Source organism: Lepisma saccharinum, chromosome 4 (assembly GCF_977018435.1).
Source record: "Lepisma saccharinum chromosome 4, izLepSacc3.1, whole genome shotgun sequence".
NCBI lineage: Eukaryota > Metazoa > Arthropoda > Insecta > Zygentoma > Lepismatidae > Lepisma > Lepisma saccharinum.
This window is the reverse complement of record NC_139232.1, coordinates 83,088,443-83,105,934: the sequence shown is the minus strand read 5'-3', so window position 1 is coordinate 83,105,934 and position 17,492 is coordinate 83,088,443. Positions and strand designations below refer to the sequence as shown.

At 38.0% G+C, this 17,492-nt stretch overlaps 1 non-coding gene across 1 annotated transcript; it reads right to left on the bottom strand.

Moving 5' to 3' along the window:
- Positions 1 to 234: 234 nt before the first annotated feature.
- On the bottom strand, positions 235 to 306 carry TRNAG-UCC (transfer RNA glycine (anticodon UCC)). The gene has a single exon. It is a non-coding gene; the product is annotated as a tRNA-Gly (tRNA).
- Between the last annotated feature and the right edge of the window lie 17,186 nt (positions 307 to 17,492).

Sequence of the window (17,492 nt, the reverse complement as noted above, 5' to 3'; positions counted from 1 at the left end):
ATGACTGTTATTCAACAATATCTGTAGAGTAAATATAGGTTAAGCCACAGCCCAATAGGCAGAATTTTCATGAATTGCATTAGGTACAGGTTAGTGTATAACAAGAGAACTGAGCCCGATAGGAAAAAACCGATTTCATTTTCGAATTCAGCACCATCGACTTACCATAGAACACCATTCACAGTCCTTGTAACAAATTTCATGTTGACCAGTGATATTAACATTAAAAAAAATTGCGATGGCCGGGAATCGAACCCGGATCAACTGCTTGGAAGGCAACTATGCTGACCATTACACCACCATCGCACTTCCTCGCGTAGTTTCAGATTAAGTATATCTGCGAGTTGGAAGACTGCTTTCTTATCCAAGCGTAAAAACAAAGATTTAATACACTATACCGCAGAGCCATCTATACTTCTCATCTGGAAACACGTTGAGTGAGAGCACTTGTATCGTCACTATAATTTAACGTTGTATTAACTCGAAACTTTACACTGGGTTCAACATCACCTGGCGCCTTTATGATGGAAATCAAGCACTATATATGTATATAGTTCGTTAATTTGGTATGTGCAGTGGCGACACTACAAGTGCCATGGTGGGCATAGCCCCTTCCAGAGTAGTGTCTATTGTTGCCCCCAGACTTTAGTATAAAATATTTTGACTGAATAAATTACAGTTTTTAACTTTAGAACTTTTGGGAAATTTTTGTGCCCCCTCCCCATCTGTCACTCTGATTTACCTTTTGCCTTTATAAAGTCTTCTGATGTGCAACAAGTTTACAGTTCGATAACTCTTTCCAGTGAATAATGTGACTACCTTCTTTAGTTTCATAGTATTATTCAGATTAAATTTAGAAGGGGTACTTGAAGTTTGGAGGGAGAGAGGGAAAGACAGGCACGCAAAGAGACGAGAGAGACACGGGGGTAGAGACAGAGTGGTAGAAACAGAGGGAGACAGAGAGACACAAAGTGATACAGAGAGGGGAGAGAAAGAGAGACAGAGAGAGAGAGAGAGAGGAACAGAGATGGGAGAGAAAGTGAGACACGGAGAGGGGAAGAGAGAGAGGGAGAGAGAGAAAGTGAGAGAGAGAGAGAGAGGGGAGAGAAAGTGAGACACGGAGAGGGTAAAAGAGAGAGATAGAGAGGGAAGAGAAAGAGAGACACTGAGGGAAACCGAGAAAAAGAGAGACACGGAAACAGACAAAGAGACATAGAGAAAAAGGACATGCAGAGACAGAGAGAGACAGAGAGGAAAAGAGACACACGGAGAGACATAGTAAGGGATAGAAAGTGTGTGTGTGTCATTTATGTCACGTGATGCATTAGAGGATGAAGCACCAGTTCAATATAAGTTAAGTTGAATGTATGGGGAAATGCTAAGTTCGGCAAAAATACGGCAACAGTTGTTAATGAAATCTACATAGGAATAGAGGCACAACACTAAATAGAAAAACGTACCGGGACAATAGTATTAACAATTTTCTTGAGGAGACGTTCCAATTTCGAGAAACATTCTCCCTCTATTTTCCATGTCCATTTTAATATCAGTACATTTTCCAGTGGGAAAATACATTTGGGGAGATTCCATTGCTGAGCGAGAGAGAGATAGAGAGAGAGAGAGAGATATGCAGTTGGTGGAAACGTAGCTTCGAATGCATTTCATGCATCGATCTCGAGGTGTAGAACTTATATATGCCGCTCGAATGCCCTCAATAACGATATAACAACTGAACCTTTAACAACACTGTTTTCCATTATCTGACAAAACAGGCGCCATAGGAGCTAACTCTGGGATTCCAGTTTTCATGAACTGGTTCAGGCCAGAGAAATTTACAGAAATGTGAAAACTATTATAAAACGAAACAATTAAAAAAAGAAGAATGCTCTTATAGGAGTGGGAGTGAATAAGATTTTCTTGCAAGTTGTTTTACTACACTACTAATTGTACCAGCATTCTTTGTTCTGGTAATAGTGGCCTAATATCGGAAATACTGGTCTATTCAGTCAATGTAAAGCAAATATTTGTTAGAAAGACGGCATGGCATTAGTAGTTAGTTATACCTGCAATATCACAAATGCTGATGTCCAGAAACAAATGCTTCTAGCAACTAGATAACTAAAGTTACTCCAAGTTACAATAATAGTTCTGCTTTATAGTAATTTTATTTTATTCTGTGCACGTAAAGAGTAGTTCATATTTGTTGGAACATTTTTCTAGACTTTAACCATATAGTCACTGATATTTCACCAGCGATATTTTGATTATATTGTTATTTCTACTGTGGTTTCTGTAGAATATATAACGTTAAGATCGAGGCGATTGTCAATTGTTTAATTACAACTAATGCTTAATTTAAAACCTAATAACTATGAATTTTCGTTTGTAAAGACAAAATATAGCTTGAGTACTGAGGACGAAATACCATAAATGGTTACTTTCCTTCATGTGTAACTAAAATACAACACAATTATTGCAGAGATTAGTACGTCAAAATCCATATTGATCGTTTTTTAAGGTTGCAATTGGAGACATGCAAACGTTTTATTCAAACGAGATATTCATACGACGTCAAGTGTAAATATTTCAACTTGTATACACGGACATAAAGTTTTCTCATGTCAATTTAATGGCCCAATTCTCGTTTTCTGCCAGAATGAAATATTCAAGACATTCACATAAAAGGCGAATACGCGATAATGCAAATAAAAGAAAATCAATTCAAATATATTATCGAACTTTGTCCGTAAATTATCATGTCTGACGCATCCTTTTTTGGTATCTATTGGCAATTTAACCTAACCCCCCAACCCGCTTGCTCTCCCTTATTCAAACTCTAGCGGAACGTGTTCCCTCCCGACAATAGCTCGCAGGTATTGATTTTGGAAGGGGGACGAGAATGTTACGAGCCATATATTTTATAACGAATAAAGATTAGGTGCTTTATGTTTCAGCCACGGTTCTACAAGCAGACAAACGTTTCGAATTTGCTCCGTCGCAGCCTCCGGAAGATTAAAAAAGGAGAAGGCGAGGAGATAAAACCACCCGGAGCCCTCATACCATTAAGGAAGCTATCTTCCGCTTTCACAATCAATTGGAAAACGGAGGGTCGGCACCTGTTCCATTTTTACAAGGGTTGAGGCGAAAGGTAGGTTTCCTAGCTGAGCACAAGATGTAAGAAGGTGTAAAACGTTGTTCTCATTCCAATGTCTGATAGTTGTACCTCTGAGTTGGCACACTAGAACCCAAGGATATTAAAGAAAGTACTGTCAATGACACAGAATTGGCAATCACTTTGAAAACAAAACACATACTTCAAGATGATTTTATGAAAGTACTGCCAATGACACAAACTTGCCAATCACATCGAATAGAAAATGCATACTTCAAGATTATTCCATCAGAAACACCTTGCTCTTAATACCATCGACTTTACTTCTAGAACATAATCCTTCATATAGCTGTCAATTTAAAATATAATACATAAAAAAATCCCGCCATATTCTTCATATAAGTAACCACAGAAAGACCATCAGCACCGATTTTAGTTTAAATTCTTCAGGAAACATTTGTTAATTCTGTTTGTTACTTACATCGATGTACAGCGCGAGCACAAAAACACTCCCTGGTTTTGAAAGGGTATAACGTTAATACCAAAAGTAGTATTCTACAGAAATGTCCACAGTAGTTGTAAAAACTCATAAAGTTTTCGTGGTGTTCATTGGAATTACAAATGCTCAATGTGCGCGCCACCTGTTACGCGGGAAACACCGAGACGATAATCCAGCTCCAACCACACCTTCTCAAGCGAATCCGGTGTGATGAAGTTGACAGCTGTACTGATGCGTTCCTGAAGATGATTCAAGGTTGTGGGTAGTGGAGGTACATAGACCTGGTCCTTCACGAACCCCCAAAGGAAAAAGTCACAAACTGTCATGTCCGGTGATCGTGGGGGCCACTTGCATAAATTTTGATCATTGGGTCCAGTTCGTCCTATCCAACGGTGTGGGAGGTTGTCATTCAGAAAGCTGCGTACAGATTGATGCCAGTGTGGGGGCGCTCCATCTTGTTGTAGAATGTAGTCACCTCTCTCTGCAGCAAGTTGAGGAATTAACCAGTCACTTAGCATTGTTTAGTAGCTTTCACCTGTGATTGTTTGCACCTCAAAGAAGAACGGACCGTACACTCGACGCTCTGACACTGCACAAAAAACATTCACCTTGGGTGAGTCACGTTCCACATCAAGAGTGGAATGCGGATGCTCGCTTCACCAGATCCTAACATTATGCCTGTTCACTTTTCCACTCAAGTGGAAGGTCGGTTCATCACTAAAAATGATCTTTGTCAGAAAGGTTTCATCGTCCTCCATTAAAGTGTGGATAGTCTCGCAAAACTCACGTCGCTTTACCTTGTCTTGTGGATATAACTTTTGAACCAATTGCAGCCGGTACGGGTGAAAACTCAAACGCTTCCGTAAAATCTTTCTTCGGTAGTTTGTGGCACCTGCAACTGCCTGCTGGCTTGACGTGTTGATTTTCTGGGACTGCGTACAAAGGCTTCTCGCACACGCTCCACAAATTCCTCAGAGATGGACGGTCGGCCAGAATGTTATTTTCTTTGATCACAAATGCATCCTCTCTCAACAAATGTTTTACGCCACTGCAGAATGGATTTGTGTGTAGGTGGATCAACATTAAACTTCCGTTTAAATGCACGCTGCACTCTCACAACACTGCTTGTTTTGGCAAATTCTAACACGCATCAGCTTCTTTGCTGCGGAGTGAACGCCATTTTCGATGTTACTGCCCCCTAGCTACCCAATTCACAACTAGCGATTCTGAAAGGAAAGATATTAAAATATTTTGAGTTAACTGAGCTTTGGATATCAATTTTATCAAAATATTCAAGTAACTATTAATTTTATGACATCTTGAAACCAGGGAGTGTTTTTGTGCTCACGCTGTATAAGATGGAAACACATCATTGTAAATGTATGTGAACGTACTTAGCAACTTCTCCCTTGATACCAATACGCACACCTATATTCTGTTCCGGGAATCTCTGGAGCGATGAACATGTGCGAGGGAACGGGTTTGCGTGGAAGGGAAAAACGACTGCAGCTACCAGATGTTCGCATCAGCTTGTACTGCTTCGCCCTACCCACTCGCTTGCTCGTCTTCTCTACCGTTATGCGCGGTATTGCTCCAGGGATTCCCGAGATTGAGTATAAGTACTAAAGAAGTGCATCTAAATCTTAATTCAACACTACACTGCCAACACGGAGTGGAAAGCAGTGTCCTTGTTCAACACGCGTAATCTCCAGCCAGATAGCTACACACAGAAAGTGCTTCGATCGATGCTGTACACAATTCTTTGACCTTGCCCATAAACACGGAAGCTGTAACAAAACACTATGCTTATCTCTTAACACCAATTGTAAAATGTGTAATCGACTGGGAACAGGAAGTACGATACAAAACCTGCAAGCCAACGACTTCAGCGCGAACTTGACCTAATACACAACTGACGAAAGTAGAGCAACGAACTCTCAACAAAGGGTGGATGGAACATGGCATGGTAAAATATTTGGGCAAAACAATTAAAAAAAAGTTTTCAATCCTTGTTGTATATTTTAGTTCATGATAATTACGATACAAAAAATTAAAAAGAATAATTAAATAGATTACAATTTAGTAACACGTATTTATGTAGTAGTGAAGAAGATACGTTAGGCCATAGAATACTTAACTTACATGCAGGGTTGTGAAAAAAGCGGGGTTTTATAATAAAAACAAAAACCATGGTTTATTTGGTTTAAACCGTTTTTTTTATTTAAATCAGTTTTTGTTTATATTAAAAATTTGTTTTGAACTGTAGTATTTTTATTAGAATACATAAATCAACTTCTTGTACATAATGAAAGGAATGTGAGACACAGATGAATTGTAGTACCACTTCTGTCCTCTATACAACCTTTAAGAAGTGTTGTAATTGAAAACTATACCGATCTGCTAGTTAACGTCCGTAATTTTAAGGACAGAGAAAGTGAAAAACAATACTTTATACGCACAGAATATTACACAAAAAATGCATTTTATAAGAGAATAAAAACAACACTGATTTTCATTTCGAATTGCCTCTACATAGATTGTTAAATTTTATTTTATCTACTTCTACTTTACTTACTTCAAAACTTTTCTCAAATTGCATTATGACATAACACTCAGTAATAAGAACATAAATGTAGAATTCACATGCTATAATAGAAATGAACATTTTTGAAATGAAATTCTGTCTAATAGTGGTCGTTTGTTACTATGTTTGGAGTAATATAATAAATACGTTATGATATTATACAAGGTATAACTCTTGCGGCAGAAGCGTGAACTACTTAGCAAAAATGGTGCGCGTGTTATTGTCGTCAACGTGTGAACAGCGAAGAGCTGTAGTTCGTTTTTTGTGGGCGAAAGGACAAAACCCTAGTGAAATTCACAGGGAAATGTTGGGCGTGTATGAGGAAGACTGTTTGGCCCTTAGCAACATCTCCAGGTGGTGCACATTCTTTCAAGGAGGCCGTGTGAACCTTGTTGACTCGTCACGTTCCGGGTGACCAGTAAGAGCTGCAACGGAACGGAATGTTACAGCCATCGAGCAGGCAATTCTGAACGACCGGCGGATCCATCTGAGAACCTTCTTAGAGCGGTTCAACATTTCTTACGGTACGGTATGCGATATCGTGCATGACAAACTGAATTTTCGTAAAGTTAGTGCCCGCTGGGTGCCAAAGAACCTTACAGATGGCCAAAAAGGGAAGCGAATGATGACATGCTTGGACCATTTAGTGCGTTATGCCGCAGGATGGCATATCTTTCTGGAAGAAATCGTAACTGGTGATGAGTCCTGGGCATACCACCACACTCCCGAAACAAAACGGTCCCCTATGGAGTGGAAACATCCCGAGTCCCAGCAAAGAATAAATTCAAAGTGACGCAATCTGCGAAAAAAAAATGCTAGTGTCTGTGTTCTGGGATAATATGCATGGTGTTATGTTGGTGGAATTTCTTACACAAGGGACCACTGTGAAGCTATCAAAAAACATAGTTAAAGTTGCGTCATGTCCTTCATGAGAAACGCAACGCTGCAAATGTCATAGTGCTCCATGACAATGCTTGCCCCCATGTTGGGAGGTGCTCCAGCACCCACCATACATCCCGGACCTTGCACCGTCAGACTTCCATCTGCTTGGCCCAATGAAGAAATTTCTAGGTGTCAAACGCTTCAATTCCGATGAAGAAGTGCAATCGGTTGTGCTCAGATGGCTATATTCCCAAATGACGGAGTTCTATAAACAGGGTATATTGAAACTAGTGCCACGATTGGAAAAATGTGTTGAAAGACTTGGCTCCTATTTCGAAAAGTAGCTAAAATATGTGGTTTCATTGTGTATAATTTATGCCTTACCTATTAAACTTCCTTTTAAAAATATTGTTGTGCGATACTTAATGATCCCCCCTCGTATCAAAGAATATTGTGCAATTTCAAGTCTGTTGTAAGTTGTAACTTTCTTGTTCAAAAACAGTACTTCATTTCAACTTTCAATTAACAAAAAAATGCCAAGACCAGTTAGTCAAATATTCATATCTGCCATGCCAACTAGCTGTCAACTTCTTTTTCATTTATAACACCATTTAGCCTTGTTTCCATGATTATGAAGAACTAAGTATGCTGACCAACGCAGTAATTTATTTTATTAAAAACATAAACTAAACGTAACGTTTCAACCTTCTAGCAAGGGTCTTCATCAGACTCTGTATCAAGTACAAGTACTGCCTTGGTCAGCATACTTAGTTTTTCTTCTTCATGCTTGTCGAATAAAAATTTGAACGAAAATACCAGCTTAGCTGTCTTTTCTGTTCCCAAACAGTTTCTTAGCGATGACTGAACAACACCAAACGAGGAAAATTATCTTTCAACTCCAACTGAGGATGCCTGTGCCTTTAGCAACTGTTCGATAACTGAATATAAATCAGTCATATTTGTCTATTTGGGATTTGTGACTTTTCCACCATTCATATACTGACACCTGTGTCGTTACTGTAGAATCAAAATAGGGCTCGTTAAATAGTTTGCTTTAACCTTCAAACTTTAAAATCAAAGGAAGAAATGTTTGAGGATATCGGGTTCTTGCAAACTCTAAAGCATCTTCTTTTTCTTTATCTGTTAAATCAATTTCCCTAGCTTCTTCTTTTGGATATAATAATATATCCAAAATAATAATAATAATGGCCAAGAAATGAGCTTGAGAAAGAGCCAAATCGTAGCGATTACTGAATTTGGAGAACACCTCCTTGTCTTTTATCTCCTTCTCCTGCAATTGAAGTTCAAGATTTTTCCATATTCTTACAGAGTCTCCTATAGTGCAATTATCCTTCTGCACTTGAACAAGTGCAATAGCTACAGGATTAAGAAGACGTATCTCCAGCTTTTCGTTTCAGTACCAGGTTAGAGATCCTCTTCTGTACACGAATCAATTACTTGTCGGTTTTCTTCGCATATTTTCACAATTGTTGGCCAACTGTTAACATACTTTTCCAAACAATCAACAAAAGAACAAGTTTTGGTTCCCCAGCTTTTCTATATAACGCAAGTACCTCAAGTATTTTACAATACTGATTATATGTTATTTTATACCAGAAAACAATGACTGAATATCATTAGCATTAGCAAGTAATTTAAACACATGAGCTGAACAACCATATGTAATAACTAGATCTCGGATTTTAGGTTTTAAACCTATTTTTTTCTTTGTAGGTAAATAAGAAATAACAAGCATTTTATTTAAAAAAACGAAACAACTGACAAAGTTTTATAGTGCCTAAAATAACCTATTTTGCTTCTTAGAACCTATTTTAGGTTTATGTGCCTAAATGAAACATTTTTTTAGGTTTTTATATTTTTTTCAGGTTTTACAGGATTTTTTTATCTCACAGAGGTATTCACTAGGTTTGGTGGAAAATTAATTCAATGACTGGCGTGTTTGAAACATGTTTTCTGTCGATTTCCCTCCCTCCAAGTATAGCTATAATGTTTATCAAACAAAAAATGGCTGACGTCACTGTTACCTGCAGACAGTGGCGGTGAAAGTGGACAGTTCTCCCTACTTTTTACCCCTGCACTAAAGACTTATAATGCTAAGTCTTGCTACTAAGATAAAGTAAACTGTCCTTGCCCCCCCCCACCCCAATTCTCAGTTTTGGCACCCAATCATCTCTACTGCCTGCACAGTCCCAAGTGCAAACTTCTGATCTGTGCCGCCTTGCTCACTCTCGTGTCAGCTTGATCCTTTTGGCATTCACGCCTTGCGAAGGAATGCTTCAGCATTTAAATTTGCACTACTGACTATGTTTCTGTTGAAAGATTATTTTCAGCACATGAAATGATCCTAAGAGACAAGAGTTTGAGTGTGGATAACATGTAAAAAGAGTCATGGTGGTCACTAGGATCATGATACAATTCAAGTAAGTTATAATTCCTGGTTTTCAAGGCGAACTTTCCGAAAATTCACGGATACAAGCAGATGTTTTATCTATTCCAACCTTCCGAATTACCGACTCTCACCCTCTCTTCCACACACAGAAATATTGACAATATAAAGGGTTTGTATGTATCCAATGTAACAAAAAAATTACCTAATCAACTTCAAGATATATTATTTTCTAATAATCTTCCGTTTGTCAGATAGATTGTTCTGTAAAAGACACTAACAAAGTAAACGGATTGAGAAAAAGTTGTTTCATTTTCTGTGTAGCTTTCTTTTTCATCCTCAAAAAAAATGAATAAAATAAAATCTAAACTGAGAGAAACTTGCCTCAGGGCATTTATAAACATGTATAAATTTAATGGAATTTGGATTAATAAAAGTTGCAATTTTTCATGTCTACGGAAAAAAAATTGGAAAAGAGAAAACATCTGCTTGTACCTTTTTTCATGTTTTGCCAAAATTCATGAATAATTTCCAGAGATAATAATTCACGCATAATTTCCGGAGCCAGTATTTCACGTGTAATTCCCGGAATTGAAGGAATTCCAAGTGAGTAGCCACCCTGATATTGTGCAGCAAATTATACATACGTAATTCATTTTTCGTATCAACAAGTAACTTTTTGTAACAGCACAAGTGCAGTATTATAATAATTTGTAGATAATTTTGAAAATGATATAAAGAAATGCAAATTTGTTGTGAAATTTTGTTTTTAACGATTGTATGTAATCAGTATTTTTCATGAATTTTGTACCAAATTAAGTCTTTTTGCAACCTATTTCATGATTTTTCGAGCCTAATTTAAAGTTTTTAGAACCTATTTTAGGATTTTAAGAACCTATCTTAGGATCTTTAGAGCCTATTTTAAGAACCTAAAAATTCGAGGTCTAGTAATAACTAGGGATGTGACGAAGCTGAAAATTTGCCGATGCCGAAGTACTCACCGATTATTTTTGGAACCGATACCGATGCCGATATTTAACCGATTCCGATACATAAGACTATTTAACGAAAATGGAATGTTATTTTGAGAATGACAAAAATAAATTTCCTTTAAACACTTATATTTGCACATTATACACATACATATGTATTTTCAGAGATTTAGCATTAGTACAAAAGCAGTTCTTATTAGCCAAAGGACTTCCTGTTCTTAGTAATGGAAGTTCAATTCTGTAAGATTCAACTTTAAAAACATGAGTTTTTGCAGCACTTCTAGTGTTGGGAAAAATTGAACATTTCTCGTACTGAAAATATCCTAACTTGGCCAGGAACTTGTAAATTTTTCCCATCCCAAACGTCAGGATTAAAAAAAAAGTCCTAGTGCCATTCCGATCAAAACATTTCTATCCCTCACATCCGATAGTCAAAGTGAAGAAAGCATCGAGAATTAGCCCCTTTTAATTCGATTATTGGACAATTTCTGACACTTCGGGATCCCGAAATGTTGGGAAATTATTTCGCGAAGTCCCTGAACAGATTTTTCGGAATCACACAACTGAATGCTGATTAGGGATCACATGAAGCGTGTGAGAATAGTAGGGGAGTAGGGGCGTGCCGGACATTTTTTTTTTGGTCGGGACGAGAAAAATTCGCAATTTCCTGACTAAGTGGGAAAATGTACGAAATTTTGTGAACCTCGGGAAATCTCGAATTCTACACGTCATTTTCACCTTAAGTGATTATTTTTGCATATCTGGAATAATTAAAAACAAACAACTTCCGATAAGTTCCAGACATTTTCAATGCAGAATATGTCGAGAATTCACGAATTTGTAAAACGACCTTTCGGTATTTTCCGACTGCTCGGGATCCAGAAAAGTCAGGAAGCCATTTCCCCAAGTCGAGATCGGAAGGGAAATTTTTTTCCCGATCCCAACTTTTCGGGATCCCGCACACACCAAGAAGAGGGCCGATATTACACTTTATCTGGCACGAATGACAACTTGACTCGAGTTAGTAACATTGGTTACATACACAGGTTCATACTTCATTTTATAACCTGTGTATTAACCTTTCTCGTCTTACGGCGTACGTGCTGTTGCAATGTATGTTAAAATTAGATTATATCATTCAAATAATGATAAATATATTTTAGTTTTTGGTGCAAATATAATTTGGCTTAGCATTTGCTGATTGTCCAACCTAAAACACATTAATCATAATAAAATGGAAAGAAGAACTGTACACAGAAGCTGTCGGAAGCAAGTCGGTATGTGTTTGTGAATACGTTCATCACCGGTACTGGACTTTAGTTGGTTTTCTGTTTTTTATGTGAACATTATAAGCACAGTCTCGGATTTAACTCAATTTAACCTAATTTTCAATAAATCTTACAAAATTAAAATCTAAAACTTATTAGAAGGTAAAACTCTAGTATAATAGGTACCGGTTTAAATATCGGACTTTTGCCGATGCCGATGCCGATGCCGAAGCCGATGTGTCAATTTCGGCCGATATTCGAACATCGGTAATCGGCTTCGGTACATCCCTAGTAATAACATCTGTGTCACTAGCTTGTTCTATTTCTTGTCGCATCTTTCTAACGTTGGCTGAATTGTCCGTTACAAGAGAACACACTTTGCACTTGAAATCCTTTTCGAACTTTCGAATACTGTTAGTTGCGATTTCTGTTAAGTACTCAGAAGTGTAAGGATGACCGGATGTATCAATTCGTACAAACAACCGATTGTTTAGATTAAGGGATCGTAGATAGGCTATGTGAAGCCTGACATTCGAAGTTAATTGGATGCGAGAGGTGTATCGTAAGAGGGGGTATTGCTCTGAAGAGTTACGTCTATACTTACCCAAGAAAAGGGGCTAGCCCCGTGAAATAAGAACAGAACTCACAATTAACTTTAAACACTACAATTGACTGGTCTGGCAGGGGTGTGAGAGAATGAAAGACAAGGATAGAGGAACGTTCGTTACCTGTAGATCTCGAAGTGACGATCGACTCGCTGGTTCGTTGATGAAACTCTCCTGAAATAAAACTCCTTTCCGATAGTGTACTACTCCTCGCTGTAACTCCTTCAGTAACGAGTGGTAATCCGACTTTAAGTCGGAGGCAACAACTATTCACGCCATAACTTTCTTAGTTCAACTTGTATAATTCCGAGGCACCGAGTATGCACGCGATATATTTCAGATACCGACTGTGTGTAGAAATATTCTCCCGAGTTATTTAAACGAAATTCGAACTTAGAACTTCGGCCGTTGAGAGAACGCGCCTCTCAATAACGCTGCTTTCAGCGTAAAGCTGTGTTTTCAGTATCTTTCCTGCGATTCCGGAAGAATTCGTATCAGCGCATTTTGACATCCGCTGAAGATCGCAGGTGGCATTTGCTTGAAAAAAGCTCTTTCCAGCTTCTTTCATACTCGGGCCCTTTTTATGAGATGATTAGACTATCGGACTATGGCGCCCGGGATCCCGGATTCGAGTCATGCCTTCGGCATGATACGAATTGTGTCCACTAAGTATGTGTTACCATCTTTAGTTGCACACGTTACGCATATTGTTGGTTCATTGTGTATGTTGGACCAACCATTCAACCCGAAACATACACTCACTTTTAAGAATTGCTGCACATTTTTCTTTTTCATTTTAGTACACAATTTCGAGAAGAGGACCTGCTATATTAAACCTAGTAGGAGGAGTGTAATCAGGACGCAGTTGATTAACAAGGGTACGAAACTGTGGATGTCCGACATGCCTGAATGGTTAATTTGTCGCAAAAATATATCTAGCCACTTGCAAATCTTGAGCATTCTTTTGAGATTCGGTGATTCGTACAACATAGGAGTCCAGAGAAGAACAACAACAAAAAAAGGTTTATTTAAAAAAACAACTGGTTTAAACCACGGTTTAAGCCAAGCTGATTTAAATCGCTCAACCCTCCTTACATGTCAACAAGCGAGTACCATGTGGCATCAGGCATGAAGTAAACATGCAATCATACGTTATCGCTATCCTATCTCATTTTATTTAAATACACCTAGCAATATTTGATGATTCTGCAGGTTATTACCACGGATGGTGGTGATTAGATTGAATTTGCGCAAAATATTGACAGATGGAAAGCTTGTGTTGATTCAGAAATTCACTTTTGGGTTTAGTGGTACCAGAGAATTAGTTAGTTGAGTCTTCGTCAACTCACAAGATTCTTGGAATTCGAATGCGAAATTTTACTCAGAAGAACTTTCCCATCAGCAGTTCTATGACGCCAGGAATCCCTGATTCGAATCACTGCTCGCGCATGAGTGTTCTTTGCGATTCATTGATTTTGATTATTTTACTTCGCTTTTCTGCCACTTTTGGCTAATCGCTAAGATGAGGATGAGTGATGATATGATGAAATTCGATAAAGGGACACGCATAAAGAACACCCACACTCAATCCGAGATTCGAATCAGGGACACCTGGTATTGTAGCGCGCTGTGCTAACTACTCCTCCACGGAGGTCGACAAGCGTTCTTTGTGAGTATCCCTTCATCAATTAGATCATCACTCATTCTCATCGTCACGATTAGACAAAAGTGGCAGAAAAACGATGTTAAGTAACAAAAATCAAAATTACATTAGTAGGTTACACTTATAAGTACTTGGAAGTAATCTGTGTTTTGGCTGTCACAGCAAGTCAAGACACTCGGAACAAGCTATTAGGTATATAGTAATTTCGCCCAATTAATTGTTTGCAGAAGTTAAAATTTGCAACATATTATATCTTGCGAAAGGAAGCAGAAGTTAAAACTTGCAGCATATTATATCTTGCGAAATGAAGCAGAAGTTAAAACGTGCAGCATATTATATCTTGCGAAATGAAGCACAAGTTAAAACTTGCAGAATATTATATCTTGCAAAAGGAGGCAGAAGTTAAAACTTGCAGCATATTATATCTTGCGAAATGAAGCAGAAGTTAAAACGTGCAGAATATTATATCTTGCGAAAGGAGGCAGAAGTTAAAACTTGCTGCATATTATATCTTGCGAAATGAAGCAGAAGTTAAAACTTGCAGCATATTATATCTTGCGAAATGAAGCAGAAGTTAAAACTTGCAGCATATTATATCTTGCGAAAGAGTCAATGATACGAGAGTTTATTTTACACTGAAGGTGAGAGACAGGACGCCTCTTTCTATAAAAGCCTACCAGTCCCCAGCATTCCTATTTTCACGTATGTGGCGGCTGCTCTTTCATCAAGTATTGGTTGCGGCTTGTCCCTTTGGGTTTGTCAAGTGAGGACAAGCTTGCGTTCGACCAAGCTTGAAAACTCTGCCAACCGCAGCCCCTCCCTCCCGCCCCATATCTATATCTCCTCGCCCCCACGCCCTCTCCACACCTCTTGAACATCATCTGTTGCCTAGGAAACGTAACTGGGGCGCAACAGCTGACGTAGAAACTTTTGCTCTGGCTTCAGCGCAGCTGTCCACCGAAGATGCAATGCTAACGGAGGGCTCCAGCGTCGCATCCTGCCGAAACGAAAAGTGTTTCTGGAAGAATGCTGCACATGCAAAGAAAAGGAAGAAGAAAGCAGTTGTGAAGATGTAGAAAAAAATAATATATCCGTCCAGAATCTTGAACAAGCAGACAGCATGGACATTGTAATGTTTCTAACTCTTCGAAAAGCCACCGTTGTGAATGGTAAAGAGTGACATGAACTTGAAGATTGATTTCATACCAAAACAGATATTTAAACTATATTGTAGTTATCTACTGAATTGATTCCTTATAATTAATGCTGGAAAGATGACGAAGAATCATTTTTTTTTTGAGCTTTTGAAACAATGCTAAATCTGATATCAGTTCGTTTCCATTCAGTTAGAACAAGAAAACTTTATTTTTGTTTTGCATTTTTCGGCCATTTTTGCTTTGAGATCATTTTAAAGTGTTTTGTTACATTTTTCATTATTTTTGAGGTTTATTTTTCCTCTTCCACTGTTTAAATGCATTTGCTTGCATTGCTTACATATTTAAATTTCCTGACATAGTATTTTTTAGAAAGTTCTCCATGAATAGAAAATATGGTCAATACAAGAGCACAATGTTATTTTTAACTGAAATGTTTGGTAATGGAGTAAATAATTAATTCTTGTAAAGTTATTTTTCTCCCACCAAAATTAAAATACGTTGTGTGAAATCTGCGGTTTTAAAGTAAAATTACACACAATATAAAAATTAATAATAATCTGATGTACGCAAAACACAACTGTATTTTCAGATACTAACTGACTACTGTATCGTGCAAGGCCCACGGTAAAAGGAGGTGAATTGAAGTAAAACATAGATAACTACATTAGCACTTAATTGCTTTCCCCCCTTTGCTTCAGAGGTTGGAACCGCCAAACGATGGGTTTTATTGAAATATTCAACTACTCTTGTATTTATGAAAACTGAAGCTTTGATTTTAAGAGCGAAAATAATTCTTAGGTCGTTTTTTTAATAATTTTAAGGTCATTGTATAGGTCATTTTTTTACATTTTTCTCGTCATCAACTTCCGAGTCCTTCTTATAATTAGTGTTTGGCTAATTACAAAGATGAGAATGAGAGGTTTGGTTTGGTTTGAGTTGGTGTTTTAAGTTCACTTTATGCACAGTCAGGCTAATTGGGACTGGACCTACGGTTTAAAGTTGGATCCGAACGACTGTGCTATGTGCCTCCACCGGGTATCGAACCCGGGACCCCTGAGGATGAAAGGTGATAGATGAACTTGATGAAAGGACAGCACAGAACATGAGTCTCACAGAGGAATATACTGGATGAGTTCAGACGCCACAGCCTCGTTAGTGTGCAAAATGCAATCCAGGGTGTACTGTGTAGAAGTGAGGTTGACATTTGAGTGCCCCTCAGACCCCTGTAGTTACAGAGTTCGTCTCAATAACGCTTCTCCATATCTGAATCTACTACAATTATTGGAGTTTCGTAGTTGAATTTGATACATTATTCTCGTCCGTTTATTTCATCGTCAACTACCTTTCCTCATCGCGATTAACCGATTGATACAAATAAGAAACCTGAACAAAACCTGACAGCTGAAATATAGTTCAAAGAAAGGCAGTGTACACAATAAAATTTCACACAGGGACATTATTTAGCAAGTTATCACATAAAAAGCAACAATTATGTTTTCCTTTCTCTAATTTACTTACTTATAACACACTTTTCTTCTTATAGGCTCGTAGCTGCTACAATTTTAACTCTTTGTATACAAAATTGGAGTCCAGTATACACAGTGAGAAATGTCGGACACAGAATCACTGATCATTAATAATGATTACAAGAGATGGCTCTATGACTGATGTATCATTCTCAGCAGGTCAGAGTAGCTCAGAAGACCTTTCAGAATGGAAGAAAATCTTAGTATCTTTCGTCGAGCGTGACTTATCCCTCATAAACCCCATATCAATTTAGGATTTGTGTCTATTTGCTCATCCAAATTCATTAAGGATCCTTTACACTTCATTTTAAGTATTTTTTAAGTGTTGACACATGCACGGATAATTCAACATAATTCGTCTCGACAGTTTCCATTTCTTATGTGCTCGTTATTTGACTTTTAATATTTGTATAAGTTCCTCATCAAACCACGCTGGGAATTATCTTGCTTTTATTCGTATTTTGGAAACTGTCTCGTCAATTTCATCGAACAAGAGTTCAAAAAGGTTTCATACATATCATTAACATCGTCACAGAACTGCAGTACGTATCATGGTACTGGTTTCATTACGTCACTATTTCTATTTACATTTGCTTTATGCTAAGCGTAAGACTGTTTACTTGGAACGTTGACATTCCGGGTACCTCAGGGAACGAAGATGCACGATACACATCAGTTTCTAACTAACTAACTAACTCTCTAGCCTTCTTAACCACGAAGGTTCATGGCTGCAGCAACATAGGCCTTCCATCTGTCCCTCTCTTGAGCAAGATCTATATACTCTTTTCCATCCCTAC